We start from the raw sequence: 18,187 nt of genomic DNA on the forward strand, positions 1-18,187 counted from the left end.
CATTACAGCACAGGATTCTTGCACATCAATATATAATGTTTGTACCGAGCATGAGTTAAAGTTAAACTAATCTCATCTGCCTGTACATGATCCATATCCCTTTATTTCCTGCACCTCCATGTTCCTTCAAACATCCCAAAGATGTACAGGCGTGTAGGTTAATTGCCCCAGGCATGGGATTCAAAGCAAAAGTAGGTAACATAGTACAAGATACAAGAAGATACAAGATACATTTATTTGTCACATGTACCAGTTGGTACAGTGAAATGTGTGTTCACCATACAGCCATACAAATTAAAAAAAGAACACAACACACGATAGAAACCAACATAAAACATCCCCACACAGCAGAATCAAAGTTTCCCACTGGGAGGGAAGGCACCAAAGTCAGTCATCTTCCTCTGATGTTCATGATGTTCACCCGTGGTCGGGGCCTCCCGAGCCCTCCTCAGTCGCTGCTACGGGTGGCCCGCTGTTCAGGCCCGCTCGCCGGTAGGATGGAACTCCGCCATCGGAACGGGAGGACAACCTCAGCGGCTTGGACATCCGAATCGGCCACTTCCTACCGAAGTCCGCGGCTCCCGGAGTCCACGGGCCACGCTGGGTGGAGATTCACACTGGCAGCCTTCGGCAAAGGGATCCCAGGGCTCCGCGATGTTGAAGTCAGCGCCGCACACGCTGGGAGCTCTACAAATGGCAGTTCCGCGATGTTGAAACAGCAGGCCCAGCACTCCGGAGCTTCAAACGGTGATACAGGTAGGCATCGCCCTGCTCCACGGTGAATCCAGCGCTGCGCCGCCGCTGCTGAAGCTCTGGTCCAGTCCCTGGTCTCCAGCAGGAAAGACCACTCCAGTCCAGGTGGTCGGTGCGTGGAGGGGCCAGGAAGTGACTGGGAAACGGTTTTCCCCTTACCCTACCACCCTCCCCCACATAGAAAAAGTAAAAAAAACCTCCAAACCATACTTTTAAGACAAAATTAAATTTAAAAAATATAGAAAAAACCATCAATGCGGCACCCCTAGTGGACACTGATTAATGGTCAGCATAGGCAGACAAAAATGCTGGAGAAACTCAGCGGGTGAGGCAGCATCTATGGAGCAAAGGAAATAGGCAACGTTTCGGGTCGAGACCCTTCTTCAGTCTAGACCCTATTTCCGTTGCCTATTTCCTTCTCTCCATAGATGCTGCCTCACCCGCTGAGTTTCTCCAGCATTTTTGTCTACCTTCGATTTTCCAGCATCTGCAGTTCCTTCTGAAACAATGGTCGGCATAGTCTCAGTGGGACGAAGGGTCTGGTTCCATGCTGTATTCTTCAATCAATCAATTGGGACACTTTCTTTTCTGGAGCTGATCTGTCCAGAGATTATGGAAATAGAACGAGAAACACAAAGAAAAATGTGGGAAATGGGAAACACCATAGTTGAAGGAAATCTGAAATATATATGAGGATTTTAGAAATGGATTTAATGTTTTAAGTTGACAGCCCTTTAACAAATTCAACTATTTCTGAAACAAACTGAAATTACTGAAGTTAATTGTTCAATGGTTCAATCGTTTAATGGTTCAATGGTTTATTTACTATCACGTGTACCAAGGTACAGTGTTATAAGTTACAGCAAGACACTCAACATACATAAGCACCATCCTGTGGTCAGTACAGAATGCACAGCACAGAACAGCCGAATGATTCTATATGCAAGAGTCACCATTTTGGCACCATTTTACAGTCCCAGCTTCAGCAGGTCACAAAGTCCCGTTGCAGCCATCGCCTCCGTTCTGGTCGTCCCATGAATTGTTTTCATTCTCCTTGCACCGCCCTCTTCAGCCCTTGTTCCCCGGGACGTGTCCCTCACAGCTGATCTTGAGGGCACTGCTGGTGAAATCTTTCCGCCCCCCCCCTTCTTACCAGGCCTTGTGTCCAGTGTCTGCTACCCTCTCCCTTCACCCTACGATCCAATTCAAGAAGATGCTGAAATGATGGACCTACCAGTACAGACCTGCTTGAAGATTTTGGGTAACAGAAGAAGTGGACCGATATCTATTACAAGCATTGATCAGAACTCAGGAGTGATAATTGAATTGGATCGTCTGTCCAAAGCAAGCGCTGTCTGCGGAGGGCGCTCAACATCGCCAAGGACTGCTCTCACCCCAACCATGGACTGTTTACCCTCCTACCATCCGGGAGGCGCTACAGGTCTCTCCGTTGCTGAACCAGCAGGTCGAGGAACAGCTTCTTTCCGGCGGCTGTCACTCTACTCAACAACGTACCTCGGTGACTGCCAATCACCACCCCCCCCCCTCCCCCCGGACACTTATTATTTTTATTCAAATCGTTTGCTATGTCGCTCTTCAAGGGAGATGCTAAATGCATTTCGTTGTCTCTGTACTGTACACTGACAATGACAATTAAAATTGAATCTGAATCTGAATCTGAATCTCTGAATCAACTTTTAGTTTCCAGGTTCCACAAACAGAAGTGCCCTGGCAGACCCATTGCATCAGCCTGCTCCTGCCCCACTGAATTTAATTAACTGTTACGCCCTCTCTTTTCCATTCCCTTCCCACCTATGTCCAAGACACCTCACATGCCCTTCAACTCTATAATACCTTTCAGTTAATAGGTTCTACGAACAGAACTGCCCCGGCAGACTCATTGCATCTGCCTGCTCCTGCCCCACTGAACTTATCTTCACATATAAATACATATATACAGACAATAGGTGCAGGAGTAGGCCATTCGGCCCCTCGAGCCAGCACCGCCATTCAAAGTGATCATGGCTGAACAACCATAATCAGTACCCCATTCGTGCCCTATACCCCTTCATTCCGCTAGTCCTAAGCGCTCTATCTAACTCTCTTTTGAATGCACCCAGTGAATCAGCCTCCATTCCCTTCCGAGGCAGAGAATTACACAAATTCATAACTCTCTGTGTGAAAAACGTTTTCCTCATCTCAGTTCTAAATGGCCTACCCCTTATTTTTCAACTGTGGCCCCTGGTGCTGGACTCCCCCAACATCTGGAACATGTTTCCTGCATCTAACATGTCCAATCCCTTAATAATTTTATATATTTCTATAAAATCCCCTATTATCCTTCTAAATTCCAGTGAATACAGGCCCAGTCGCTCCATTGTTTTATCATATGACAGTTCCACCATCCCGGGAATTAACCTCATGAACCTGCGCTGCAATCCCTCAAAAGCAAGAATATCCTTCCTCAAATCTTGATTCTCTTCTATCCCCCTCCTTGTCCATTCCCTTCTCACCCACATCCAAGACTCCTCAAAAATCCTTTAACTCTTTAATACCTTCCAGTTTCCAGGCCCAGTCTGAAGAGGTGTCCCGACCCAAAACATCACCCATCCTTTTTCTCCAGAGATGCTGCCTGACCCGCCGAGTTACACCAGCACTTGGTGTCCATCTTTGTAATAGAAACATAGAAAATAAGTGCAGGAGTAAGCCATTCGGCCCTTTGAGCCAGCACCGCCCTTCAATATGATCATGGCTGATCATCCAAAATCAGTACCCCATTCCTGCTTTTTCCCCACATCCCTTGATTCCTTTAGCCCTCAGAGCTCAATCTTAGAGCAAAATTATAATCTAAATTATAGCAGAGTCTATCTCATTATGTTAGCTCATTAAATACAAATCACCTAATCTTCATGACTGACCTTAATCTCACTTGCAAAGCAAAAACAGCTTTCACAAATTCCCTGGATAGCTCACAAATTATGCAGGGCCTGATTCAATGTGATTTACTCATTCGATTTATCTATTTCTTGCTGACGGTTTATCTGTCTCCCACAGTGAGCCATGTCATTTTGCACCATTTTATCAATAGGAATAAGGACATGATATGGTTGGCAAGCTGTACAATTGGCAGAGCGTGCAGCACAGCCCTGGCAAACTGTCAGACAAAGCTAAATATTGCAGATACTGGAAACCTGACAAATGTCCCGCCCTGCTTTGTATTTCTAACAGTTTAGTTTAGCTTAGTTTAGTTTATTTTATTTTAGTCTCTTTCAGTTTAGTTTAGAGATACAGCATGGAAGCAGGTTTTATGGCTCAACCCAAGAAGTCCACTTCGTTCACACCAGTTCTATATTATCCCACTTCCTCAGTCAACCCCATACAAATTTGGGGCACGTTTTTTAAACACACTGCGCCTAATAAAGCTACAAACCTGCACGTCTTTGGGATGTGGAAGGAAACAGGAGCACCAGGAGGAAACCCATGTGGTCACAGGGAGAACGTGCAAACATCAGCTAGATAGCACTCAAGGTCAGGATTGACCCCAAGTCTCTGGCGCTGTGAGGCAGCAGCTCTACCAACTGTGCCATCCTCTGAAAATATGTTCCAAACATTTGTCAATTGTGGTTATCCTGACTTTAGTAATTTGATAATCTTCGGTTCTTCAATTTTCAGCTTGGCATGTTAGAAAATATCTGTGTTCCAACCGCATATTGTTCTTTTGTACTATCTGGTTAATCTGGACACAGAGTGCTGGTAGAAAGATACAGTAAATGTGTGGATCATTCCTTAATCCCTGTACTTGATACATTTTGGAATCTCAAAGTGTTTTGCTATTGAATAAATGGAAAATACAAAGTCAAACGTTTATGGAGTCGAAGTGTCCAAGTAATTTTTAGATAATAGTAATTCGTAAAAACTAATGGAATACTAGCCTTTATCTCAACAAGACTGGTATGACAAAGAGAAAGCAATGTGCTTGGGTTAAGCTGAACCTTTTCAGCTCCTCAGTCTGAAGCACTACATTCAATTTGAGCACAAGATGCATAACCAGTGCCTGCATTTCCTCAAGTGTGGGATATTGAGGGTGAGCTGATTGAGGTGGTTAAAATGTGAAAGGGATTCATTATCGAATACAGAACATATAATCTGTTTGCTCTGATGAGAACATTTTTTAACTTGGAGCCAAACCGCTTACAAATAGAAATCACACAGTGCCAACCTTAGGGAAATCTGAAGCTCCTTCCTCAAATAAATGAAGATGCCCAAAAGATTGGAGCTTACCAAACTGAAAGATGTTTTATCGGCTGGGGACTTGAAGCAACGTGGAACTCAGGTGGGTGAGTAGAATTAAAGTGCTGATCAGCCTTATTCCATTTGATTCATGAGTGCCAATGAACTACCTCTGTTAATAGACACAAAATGATGGAGTAACTCAGCAGGTCAGGCAGCATCTCTGGAGAAAAGGAATAGGTGACGTTTTGGGTCGAGACCCTTCTTCAAGCCCGAATAGTTAGATTACAGATTATTGGAGTTTTAATGTATTGAGTTCTGTGCCCAGGTGCTTTCCTAAAGGAAATATGGCAGGTAACATCTTATGACTAGAAATGTTACTGCAGGAAGATGGATTGTTCAATGTTGTCCCTTTGTTGTTGGGGTTGTCAGGCTACACTTCTTCCTACCATGGTTTAATTCAGTTTAGTTGAGTTTAGTTTTGAGATACAGCATGGAAACAGGCCCTGTGACCCACCGAGTCCACACCGACCAGCAATTCCCCATACATTAACACTATTCTACGCATATTTGGGACAATTGTAATCAAGTATTAGTACTCCAACACACTTCCAGAATAAATTTGAAAATAATTCATTAGGATTAGTTGAACTGAAAAGTAATATCCAATTTTAGACCAGTACTACTCATTATTCAAGAACAAAACATTAATTACCAGGGAGAGATTGATAAGAGCACTTCTGGCTGCTGAGCTTAGCCTGTTGAGTTTACCAGTGTTCATATTCTTCCCCTCCACACTTTCTCTATAGTGTCTCTTTCCTTATTTCCTGATACTTAGCTGTAGTCTCCCCAGTCAAACTTCCTATTAGTTTCCTTTTTGCCACAACATGGGAAGAGTCAAGAGTCTGAAGAAGGGTCCCGACCCGAAACGTCATCCATCCATTTTCTCCACAGATGGTGCTTGAGCCGCCAAGAATCTTCAGCACTTTGTGTCTATCTTTGGGACACGATTTGTTATTTATCAAGTGATGCATTTATTTGAATCATTCTGAATCATGAATCCCTGGCAAGAGGCACAATTGTCCTCTTTATTTTATTTGCAAAAGGCTGAGACTCAGGCATGATTACAGATTGCAGTGAAAATAGACATCAGTGGTGACATAAGCTTCCACAAAGATCTCCACGGTGATCGATTGGGATTGTCAACAATGGCAATGCAGACACTTTGAAGTATTTTCATTGATCGCTGCATAAAAATGATAACAAATGGATCAACTCCTGTGAATGCGGGGAGTTTAGACCTTAATTGCCGAGAGCTTTGAACTGGACTTTACTGGCCTCTTCACTTATTCCAAAGGTACCACTGAATTGAGATAATCATTCAAGTAAATTGTGAAACCCTGTCACAAGTCATCCTTGCTACTCGAGGCAAATGATCCTTCAGGTATATTCAAATCTGGAATTCTGGTCCAGCTCATTGCAGCTAACACAGCCCCATTCATTCATCAAATCATTCATTGTCATTCAAAGAACTGTTTACTGCTTTCTGCCTTTATATCCAAACTCTCCAGAAGGGAAGAGCTGCTCTAGCTGTCATGCTTGATGAAAGCTTTATGCCAATCTCTTGCTTTTGAGTCAGACAATCACAGGTTCAATCCCTCTCCAGAGCTTCAGCACATGCCTATCCTCGGCTGACACAGCATTGAAATACTGTGTTGTTCGGGATATTAATTAAAGAAATTCATTAAAGCAGGAAATTATGCGCTTAAATGCAAGGCATGGGGAACTCATTCCACTTTGGCCCAGCGTTGCTTACACAATGAAATTTGTGCACACATATCTCAAGAAAATCACTGGTCTGATATTTGCAATGGCATGTATTAAAGGGAGACATTAGAGTCATAGAGTGATGCGGTATGGAAACAGGCCCTTCAACACAACAAACACATCCAAGATGTCTCATCTAAGCCCACAATCATTTGCCCACATTTGGCCCATATCCCTCTAAACCTTTCCTATCCATGTACCTGTCAATTTTTTTGTAAATGCTGTTATAGTATGGTACCTGCTTCAGCTACCACCTCTAGCAGCTCATTGGATATACCCACAACACTCTGTGTGATAGAAGTTACCCCTCTGGTTCCTATTAAATCTTTCCTCTCTCACTTTAAACCCATGTCCTCTGGTTCGTGATTCCTCCACCCCTGGGTAAAGATCAGGTGTGCATTCACCCTATCTATTCCCATCATGATTTTATACACCTCTCTCAGATGACTCCTCAGCCTCCTGCACTTCAATAAATAAAATCCTAGTCTGCCCAACCTCTCCCGATGGCTCAAACCCTCAATTCCTGGCAACATCCTCGCAAATCTTCTCTGCGCTCTTTCCAGTTTGGTGATTTTAGGAGTCCCAAGCACCAGCTGAATGTTACCCATGTTGATTGAAGCTTCTCTTAAGGGAGGGACTCACTGTTTTAAAACACTGCTGGACACTTTTTTAGTTTAGTTCAGAGATACTGCACAGAAACGAGCCCTTTGGCTCACCGATTCCGTGCCGATCAGCGATTCCTGTACGCTGACACTACCCTACACACTAGGGACAATTTACAATTTTACCAAGCCAATTAACCTACAAACCTGTACATCTGTGGATTGTGGGAGGAAACCGGAGCAAACAGAGAAATCCTACACGGTCACAGGGAGAATCTACAAACTCCGTACCGACAGCGCCTGTTGTCAGTGGGTGGCAGGTTATGAATTAGTCAGGTCCACAAGATATACTTGAGTGGGAGCCAATGATCATGGGATTGGAAATAACAGTCTGCGGAGATCATCATACAAAATAGCCACATCTCTTCCCTCTGTTCCATACCGTTTCTACTCTTCATCTATCGCTTCAGATGCTTTAAACATGCAGGTCATCGTCACCATTCCAGGGTGGCACGGTGGCAGAGAGGTAAGGTTGCTGTCTTACAGCGCCAGAGACCCAGGTTCGATTCCAACTATGGATGCTGTCTGTACGGAGTTTGTACGTTCTCCCCGTGACCACGTGGGTTTTCTACAAGAACTTTGGTTTCCTCCCACACTCCAAAGACGTAGAGGTTTGTAGGTTAATTGGCTTGGCATAAGTGTAAATTGTCCCTAATGTGTGTAGAGTAGTGTTAGTGTGCGGGGATCACTGGTCAGTGCAGACTTGGTGGGCCATAGGGCCTGTTTCCGCGCTGTAACGATAAAACTAAAACCAAAAATCTTTGAAGTTAACCACCTTCAAGTAGCCAAAAAGTTCCAATATCTGTTCCTTGCTGGAACTGCAGATGGTATCCAGAGTCACGGTTACTCCGATGCTGTGGAGGGTGGGGATGGAGGATCTACACTTGCTGAGTTGGCGGATGGAGGTGGTTTGACATCAGGGGAGGACAGCCAAGCTTGCGACTCTGCTCCTCCAGGGGGAGGCTGCACATTACTGATAAGAGAATGCCATTGTGACACAGTTCCCAAAATGCCATCGTCCCATTCCCTGGTCAGATCAAAGTCTGCTTGAGCACGAACCATAACATCATAGTCAGAGAGCAGCACAGAGCAGGTCCTTTTGCCCAACTCATCCATGGCAATCCTGAAGTTTAGCTACAATAATCCCACTTGGCACCATTTCTCCAGCATCTCTCTTCTACTTTCCTCTTCAAGAACTTGTCCAAATGTATTTTAAATATTGCAACTGTGTCTGCCTCCAACACTTATACTGGCAACTTGTCCCATGCGAAATAAATCTACCCCTTAGATCTTTGCTAAATTTCTCTTTGCTTATCTTGAACCAATGGCCTCTAGTTCTAGACTCCTCTACCCTGGGGAAAAGATCATGACTATCTCTACTATCTATGTCCTCCATCATTTACAAAGCCCCATAAGGTCACCCATTCAGCCTTTTGTATTCCAGTGAGAATAAACCCAACCTATCCATTCTTTCCTAATAACCACAGCTCTCCATTCCAGACAGACCCTGGAGAATTTCTTCTACACACTCACCATTGTAATGACATCCTTTCTGTAGTGTGGCAACCAGAAATGTACACAATATTGCAAGTACAACCTGAGCAATGTTTTGTATAACTGCAACATGACATTCCAATTCAGATCTTTGAAGGCAAGCATGCCCAATATTTTCTTCACAAATCTATCCACCAACCAGTCAATTTACCATAAGAAACAATGCTATACCTCCAGTAAAAGCACAAAGGTGGGTTTTCTCCAGGATCTTCGGTTTGCTCCCACACTCCAATGACGAACAGGTTTGTAGGTTAATTGGCTTGGTATAAATGTAAATTGTCCCTCGTGTGTTTAGGATAGTGTTAATGTGTGGGGATCGCTGGTCGGCGTGGACGCGGTGAGCTGAAGGGCCTGTTTCTGCTCTGTATCCCGAAACAAAACTAAAATTATGCTTGGTGGCCAGTTACTCTTTAGAGCCGCCCATGTGTGTTCTCTGGATGCCTTTGCACCCATTGCATCTTCTACACCGTTCTCTGTCAATGGCACATACCAGTAATACTGGATGCATTTCTGACAATAGAAGAGGCTTCATTCTTCCAATAACATATGGATTGGAACTAGTGTCTCGAGGATATTTAGTTTTCCGTCTATTTGTAATCATCTGTGGGAAGCTTACATTGCCAAGAGGCAAGTACTGCATGATCAGCCCTAACTGTGGCATGATGCTACGTAGAGCCACTGACTCACAGCGCCAGAGACACGGGTTCAATCCTGACTCCAGGTGCAGTCTGTGTGGAGTTTGCATGTTTTACTTGTGACCACATGGGTATAGTTTAGTTTAGAGATACAGAATCGAAATACCCCCTACGGCCCACCAAGTCAACACCAACTAACCACCATCCATACATTAGTTCTATCCTTCACAACGGGGAACAATTTCCAATTTACCTACAAACCTCCATGTATTTGTGATGTGGAGGAAATCAGTGCAACTGGTGAAAACCCACCTGGCCATTGGGAGTAACATAGAAACATAGAAAATAGGTGCAGGAGTAGGCCATTTGGCCCTTTGAGCCTGCACCGCCATTCAATATGATCATGGCTGATCATCCAACTCAGTATCCTGTACCTGCCTTCTCTCCATACCCCCTGATCCCTTTAGCCACAAGGGCCACATCTAACTCCCACTTAAATATAGCCAATGAACTGGCCTCAACTACCCTCTGTGGCAGAGAGTTCCAGAGATTCACCACTCTCTGTTTGAAAAATGTTTTCCTCATTTCGGTCCTAAAAGATTTCCCCCTTATCCTTAAACTGTGACCCCTTGTTCTGGAACATACGAACTTCACACAGACAGCACCGAAGATCAGGATTGAACTTGGGTCTCTGGCGCTGTGAGGCAGCAACTCTACCGGTGCGCCACTGTGCAGTGCAGTGCCACTGGGTTTCCTTCGGGTGCTCCAGTTTTCTCCTATATCCCGAATACCTGCAGGTTTGTCGGGTAGTTAGCCCTCTGTAAATTGCCCCTTGGTGTGCAGGTAGTGATCTCCAAGAGGATGCCTTTGCTGTCCTTCTTTGTGGTTGCAATCGAGGTTTACGGAAACCTTGACAATGTGTGGACATTGCCAGAGGGACAATGATAGACCGCAACAATTGTAGTTGGCAGTAAATGGAGTTGGCATTCAAGGGCAATCTTTATTCTAAATTAATTTCTACTTGGTACAAACATATCAGGCAAGTATATAACATCCTTTGGAACCCTGCCATACCTTGTGATGGCAGGAGTTGAGTTGACCTATTCCCTCAGTATCTGGGGAATACTGAATCGCATTTGTTCTTACAGCCTCAATCGTCGGCCTGGTTCAGGTCACTTTCTGGTCAATGGTGATTCCAGAGGAAGTCGATAGTTGAGGAAAGAACAATGGTAATGCTGTTGAATGGGAAGGAAAGGACAAGTCGTGTTCTTGCAGGTGTTAGTCATTGACAGGCATCATCTGACACTTCATCACTGAGGTCATGCCAGGTTGAGATACAGACTGTCTATCCTTCTACGGGAAGAGATAGATCACGTACATGCAGAGATCTTCGATTGTCATCAAATACCTTAACTTCTTTAGTCAGAGGGTAGTTAATCTGTGGAATGTATTGCCACAGATGGCTGTGCAGGCCAAGTCAGTCGATATTTTTAAGGCAGAGATAGACACATCCTTGATTAGAACGGGTGCCAGGGGTTATGGGGAGCAGGCAGGAAACTGGGCAGAGATCAGCTATGATTGAATGGTGGAGTAGACTCGACGTGCCGAATGGCCTAATTCTACTCCTATAATTTGTGAACTTGGCCTCCTCTTCTGGCTCTGGGACAGTTGGTAAGAACTGCGCCATCGCTGTTGGATTGTTGTTCAGGGTGTACTGGAAAAGGCAAAGTATGAGAGCCTCTCTCAAGTGCCCTGGAGAATGCCTCGCTCATCACCCTCGCTCCCCCTTTCATCCCGGTCACTCCCTCTTCTCCCCACTCCCATCAGGCAAGAGGCACAGAGTGTGAAAACGTAAACCTCCAGATTCAGAGACAGTGTCTTCCCAGCAGTTATCAGGCAACTAACCTTCCATCTGCTCCATTGGAGACCTTCAGATGATCTTTAATCAGACTTTACTGGGCTTAATCTTGCATTAAGCGTTCATCCTGTATCTATACACTGTGGATGGCTTGATGGTAATTTTCGCTGACTGGATAGCACGCAACAAAAAAGCTTTTCACTGTACCTCGGTTCATGTGCCAATAATAAACTAAACTAAACTAAACCTCAACAGTGCAGGAAAAGGAATCTCGGCTTGCATTCAACAAAATGTTTGTGGTGTCTGATTGCAATTTCATTTCTCAGCAACTCCATGAGTCCAAGCAATGATAAGGAAATGTGGGCACAGGAAATTGCCTGCAGCCACAGATATATCTGTCAGTTCATTGTGACAGATTAAATAAATAATGGGCAGAGGGGAACGTCACGGAACGAATGAATAGAGGAGACTTCTGCCTCAATAGATCAGCCATAAGGAACTTTTATTTGCCATGGTACCAGACTCACTGCATATTTGGGAAGTGACAGCGATGAGAGAGATTGAGAGGTTTGAGACGACTGTGACCTTCACTGCCAACTATCTGAAGGTTCTGCTTCAGATTTTTGGCTGGAATCCAAACTGCAAGAGGTGTCAGATCTGAGTAACCAACTGCTTTGAAAACCTTGCCTCCAGACACGTTGGTCTTTGGACAGGTTGAGGTAGGATTGCTGCACGATTGAATGTCCTTCCTGCTGTCATCCGGATAAATCGTTACACTGAGATTCCATCTGTCTGTTCTTGTGAAGGTAACAGTGTCTCTATTACTGGACCAAAAAGCAAATCAGTCTGCCTGGAGTTCTAGCTGAGACATCGCTTGGTCTACATTCCCTGAAATATATTTACAGATTTTTTATCTTAGTGCCCATTCAGGGACATACTAACGATCAAATTCACTGCTACGTTTCCCATAAAACAAACATGAGTACAATTTTTTTAAAACCTCATAGGTAACAAAGGTATCAGGTTGTTCCAGGATCTGAAAGGTGCTGTAAAATTGCAGAAATTAATCACTTCAAATGCATTCACAAGGTCATGTTTACCTATGTTGCTAGGCTTTCAATGTTGCATAATTGAAAATCAGTACAGCCAGGCTCTTGGGCTTCTACAGTTTAAAGATGCCTTTTATAATGTGATGTGCACTCCAATGACCTGCATTATAATCCGAATGTTTATTAAATTACATAAAATAAGGTCCCTTTACACAATATGATTCCTTCGGTATTGGATTAATGAAGAATTTAATTGAATACCATGCTTTGAGTATGCTGAGGTTAAACAGATACCTTCACCTCAGTGCACCTTGTCTTTGCTGCTGAACTTCCTTCCTCTGTCTCTCTTGACCTCTGCGATTAGCCTGCAAGTTTTCATTTTCATTCCAATGAGTAATTTCCTTTTGGGATTTCGGAAGGAAATTTCCCATTGCTATTTGCTAACCCAGGTATGGATCTTACAATCCTACAAAATGGTGTGAGGTTCTGTGGAAAAGAAGGTAAAACAAGCTAAAGATCGCATTTACAAGCTGGGAGCGAGGAACACTGTTGTGCCCCTGTCCCACTTAGGAAACCTGAACGGAAACTTCTGGAGACCTTGCTGCGCCCCACCCAAGGTTCCCGTGATGTTCCCGGCAATTACTTCAAATTTTTTTTTTCCACCCAGTTTTATTCCACCAGGGAGGTCTTACCTTCCACTACCTGCAACCTCCGGTAACCACCCTCAACTAACATCGCAACCGGCTTCGACTAAAAAATTACTGATTTTTAAAATGGCAACCTATTTTTAGTCGAGGCCGGTTTTAAATTTTTTGAAATAATCGCCGGAACACAGAAGAAACTCGACTACGCGGAAACCACTTTTGACCATTAGGAAGAGTGACCGGAACCTCCAGGAACCTCACGGACACCTTGGGTGGGGCGCAAGGTCTCCAGAGGTTTCCTAAGTGGGACAGGGGCATTAATATTCATAACTGTCAAACAGCAAGAAAACAGGCACTTCACCCCAACTGGTCCCTGCCGACAAAGCTGCCCCGTCTAAGCTGGTCACATTCGCCTGCATTTGGTCCATATCCCTCTAATGGGTCTCATCAGTGACAATGATGAATCGGCGTACAGGATGGAGGTGGAGCTGCTCACAGGTTGGTGCAAATCCCACAACCTCATTCTTAACGTGGGAAAAACTAAGGAGATGGTGGTTGACTTCAGGAGGGCGGGGAAACAACACCATACACCTCTGCACATCGACGGAGCTGATGTGGAAAGGGTCAGCAGCATGAAGTTCCTAGGACTACATCTGTCTGATGACCTGACGTCCACGGCCAACACCACAGCTCTGGTCAAAAGAGCCCAGCAGCGACTTCACCCTCTCTGAAGACTACGTAAAGCAGGTCTCCCCACTACACACCTACGGACGTTTTATAGGGGGACTGTCGAGAGCACATTGACCTACGGCATCACTTCCTGGTTCGGGAGCTGCAAGGCGTACGAACGGCACCAACTAGACAGGATAGTGAAGACCGCCAGCAGGATTATTGGTGCTCCACTCCCCTTCCTGCTGGACATATACAGGAAGAGATGTATCAGCAGAGCCATCTCCATCATCAAAGACCCTTACCACCCATCGCATGACATTTTCTCCATCCTGCCATCTGGGAAGAGGTATAGGAGCATTAGCTGCAAAACCAGCAGGATGCTCCTCAGCTTCTTCCCACAGGCTATAAGACTGCTAAATGGACTGTGCCCCCTGCCAAGTATCGCGCACAAACCCCCACACTGCAGCAGAGCCACTGTTGTGCCGCTGCCGGTCGGAACGCCTGTTGAATGTTTAGTAGAGTGTTAAATTTGTTCATGTTACATGTATTTTTTTTATTTCTATTTATTTTTCATGCACACTGAATGGACACTGGTTGAGCAACGTTTTTTTGTTTCCTCTGGGTATGCGAATACTCAGGAAATGACAATAAAGATATACAATAAACCTTTCCTATCCATGTATCTGTACAAGGTTCTTTCAAATGTTGTTATTGTACCTGCCTCAAATACTTCTTCAGGCAGCTCGCTTCATATACCCACCACCCTCGGTGTTGAGGTTGGAACGGCAGCTATTCTCATTAAATGAGTAGAGTAACGCAAGAGAAAGTGACACTTAATTACACCAATTGTGTCAGATACTAACCTATTGTAGAACATCTGTCCACAAGGGCAAACATGACTGGACAGAGGTGATGAATAATATTGTTGAAGAAACTCTGCACAGAATAACTTTACACAGTCACGTAGATGGTTCTTATTAACGCTGAAGTGGTAGTCTATCTGAAGGTGAATGAATGTATCCAGCAAAGAGGGATCAAATACTTCCTTTAATTACTGTAGGGACAACATGCCACGTCCAAGAAGAATCTTTCCACATGAATGACCCCATTCTTCTTATCCAATTTAATGATCAGTTCTTCAATGGGTTTTCAATTCACTTGTTGCGAATATACCTGGAGCTCTCAATTTCCTTACATTAGTGAGAAGACTGACAGCAGCTTCAATGGGCTCTGTCATTGTATCTCTCCTCCATCAAAATAATGACTGCAGTTGCACAGGGTTTCTTTATTTTCTCCTCGTCTCTTGCAAGATGAACGATTGATTCTCATCCAATCTTCTGTTCCTTTGTCTTTGATTTTACTTCGGAGTCACGTGAGTGACTTCGTGAAGAACCCCGCTTCCACGCATGCGTGTCATATCGCTACACGCATTGCAACGAGTCACACAGGGTGGAACGGCGTTCCCCAAGCGGGAGAATTTGAAAGTCGGGAACAGCAGGTAAGAGACTCTGCGTTCCTTTTTTACTACTTACTTTTAGGTGGCTGCGGAAAGCCGGCGGGGAGACCCGTGGAGGGCGAGCAGCCAGCAGCAGCAACAGCACGAGTTTCCCTGGAGGGGAACAACCTGAGCCCGACTTTGCTCCCGCACCGGCAAAATTCACCTCTCGGCCGGGCGGGAAGCAAAGTAAAAAAGGTCCCTATGCCAGTCTCAAACGAGACTGGCTTGGGAGCAGTCGGTAGCAGCCAGCGCAGGGGCTGCGGGACAGACAGCTCGGACCAGCGAGGGGCTCGGAACACTCAGCGAGTGCAGCGGCACTGATGGAGTCGGAACGGGACGTTCGGGCTGAAAACCTTCTTCAAAAGGTAAGGCCCAGGGTCCAGGGGATCCATAGGTACAGCCGGGGTTACCGGCTGCGGAACTGCCGCGAAGGACCAGGCCCGTGAACACCGGGGTCGGTCCAAGCGGCTCGAACCCGACACAGGGAACGACGGTCACCGGCGGGAGAAGGAAAGTCGGGAACAGCAGGTAAGAGACCCTGCGTTTCCTTCAACTTACCTTCTAGGTGCAGACATGGACCAGGTCCATGTAAGGCCGGCGGGAGAACCACGGAGGAGCGGCAGCGGCAGCGGCAGCGGCAGCGGCAGCAGCAGCCGGCAGTGGGAGCCGGCAGCTGCAGCAGCACTAACAGCTGCAGCAGCACTGACAGCTGCAGGAGCACAGACAGCGGCAGCAGCACAGGCAGCGGCAGCAGCACAGGCAGCAGCAGTGGCAGCTGGCACTTCGTGAGGAGCTGGCAACGGCAGGAGCAGCATGGGCACATCGATTCCCGGAGAGGGAAAAACACCTGTGCCCAACTTCGCTCCAGCATGGTGAGAAAGTTCATTTCTCGACAGCAAAGGACTTCGCAGTTGACTGGCTGCAATCTACTACAAGGGACCAGTATGTGAGTACCAGGGTCAGTCCCATCGGGGTTTTAGTTACAATAATCGCTTCTTGGCTTTTTGGCTAAGATCAAGTGTAGTATCTGTTCTTATCAGTTTAATATCTGATACACCCCTTATCTACGGACCATATATATTAAATAAAAACTATAGTAGCTGTTATCATCAGTTTTAATGTCTTATATGTCCCTTAGCTAAGGACCATATAAGTAGGAGTGCCCAGAATTGAGGGCATTAGAGTGGGGTTGGCCGGCTGCAACGACCACTAGGGACCAGTACCGTCAGTACGGGGGTCGGTCCCAGGGGTCTAAGATAAAGGAGCAGCCAGGAGTGCTGAGAGCGTTGAAGCCAGGTTAAAGGAATAGATGGAAGCAGCTGTGCCAGTTATCCCCCTCACCGGCCATATCCACTTCGCGGAAGGAAGGACAAAACTGGAGAAGGAGGACCGTGGAGCCAGCGGCACTTGGATCAACCGTAGTGGGATCAGCTGTGCCCGATGTCGGCCCCGCACCGGCCAGATCCATGTGACCGAGCGGTAGGCTAGACACAAATTAAACAAGGTAGTGGACTCAGAAGGGTCCGACTTTGCATAAAACCGCCGGCAACCAGCGCCCGAGAGGGCTGGAGCGGGAAGAAGCGGTGTATGGAGCCTTGCTCCAACGTGATAAAACCACAGCAGTACCTCTTTGAGGGCTGCACAATGCTTCTACCCCATCAGAGGGGAGCACTGTGGGTCAGTTCTGGGTTGACTTGCAAGAGGGGTCCGCAGAACAAAAGACAAGTGGGCAGCAGTTAAGCCCACATGGGTACCCCGTGCGGGACCCTAGAGATCTCTAACTCTATAAAAAAGAGTAGGCAGGACCCTGATGGGCCAGAGCCTGGTAATACAGCGTCCCATGATCCTAACACAGCAGGGACTCTGCTGGACATGGTGGCTGATTACTTTAGCCAAGTCAAACATGGGTAGACTTGGATCCAGGATGGCAATAGTATTACTATATGTCTGGCCACAAACGTCAACAGGGAAAAAATTTACAAACACTGGCCAGACATCTGCCACCTGGCAACGGTGAGGCATTACAGGTGCCCAGTGTAAACCAATGCATTTGGCAGCATATGGACGAACATCAGGAACCAGGACCTCAAGATCCAGAGAACCTTCAAGGGATTGACGGAAGGCATCATAGCATACACCCGCACCCTGGACTAAACGTAGGTAACCAAAGACCATCAAGACGCACTAGATCTGTTTAATAATATGCAATATGACCTGAACTACAAGTGGAAGGCGGCCATTCAGCCAGCACTAGGACCCCAAAAATGCTACCATTTGCAAACAAAGAACCGTGTGTCGACTAAGCCAAGACACTGGGGCTCATTAAGGCCAGCGCAAGGGCCTATTTTGGAGCATGATACCAGCCACAGGCAAGGCCATAAAAAATGTGGCTCATACCAGTAGCAGTGTCAGAAATCAATATAACCGGCAGGATCCGTTTTAGGGTATGGCCAGGGCGGCCACCCTGGAAGATGCGGAAGCCTAAACCTCCCACACAACCCCGAACAAGAAATATTAAACCAGAACCTTATTTTCTTCTGTTAAAATAGGGACCTACGAGGGTAGGGGAGGTTGCAACACTACAGTTATGTATGGTATATAATCACTACAGATTCATATAATCTCAGCAGTATTCAGGGTTATCTGATAGGGTTTTTTCTCATCCCAATAACCACAGTACATCATACACCAGAAGGGCATTTTGTCCTTACATAAACCAAACAATCTAAAACCCACATGGTGCTACAAGATTTGTACACGAAAGATTGGATTGAACATATTTATTAAAATAAAATAGAGTAGGGT

At 45.7% G+C, this 18,187-nt stretch overlaps 1 protein-coding gene and 1 pseudogene across 1 annotated transcript in view; one reads left to right on the forward strand and one right to left on the reverse strand.

Annotated features, from left to right (window-relative positions):
- asic2 (acid-sensing (proton-gated) ion channel 2) overlaps positions 1-18,187 on the reverse strand; it is a 433,817-nt gene that overhangs the window by 323,329 nt on the left and 92,301 nt on the right. The window lies entirely within an intron of this gene.
- On the forward strand, positions 16,371-16,478 carry LOC129710415 (U2 spliceosomal RNA; annotated as a pseudogene).

Source organism: Leucoraja erinacea, chromosome 27, assembly GCF_028641065.1.
Source record: "Leucoraja erinacea ecotype New England chromosome 27, Leri_hhj_1, whole genome shotgun sequence".
NCBI classification, from domain to species: Eukaryota; Metazoa; Chordata; class Chondrichthyes; order Rajiformes; family Rajidae; genus Leucoraja; species Leucoraja erinaceus.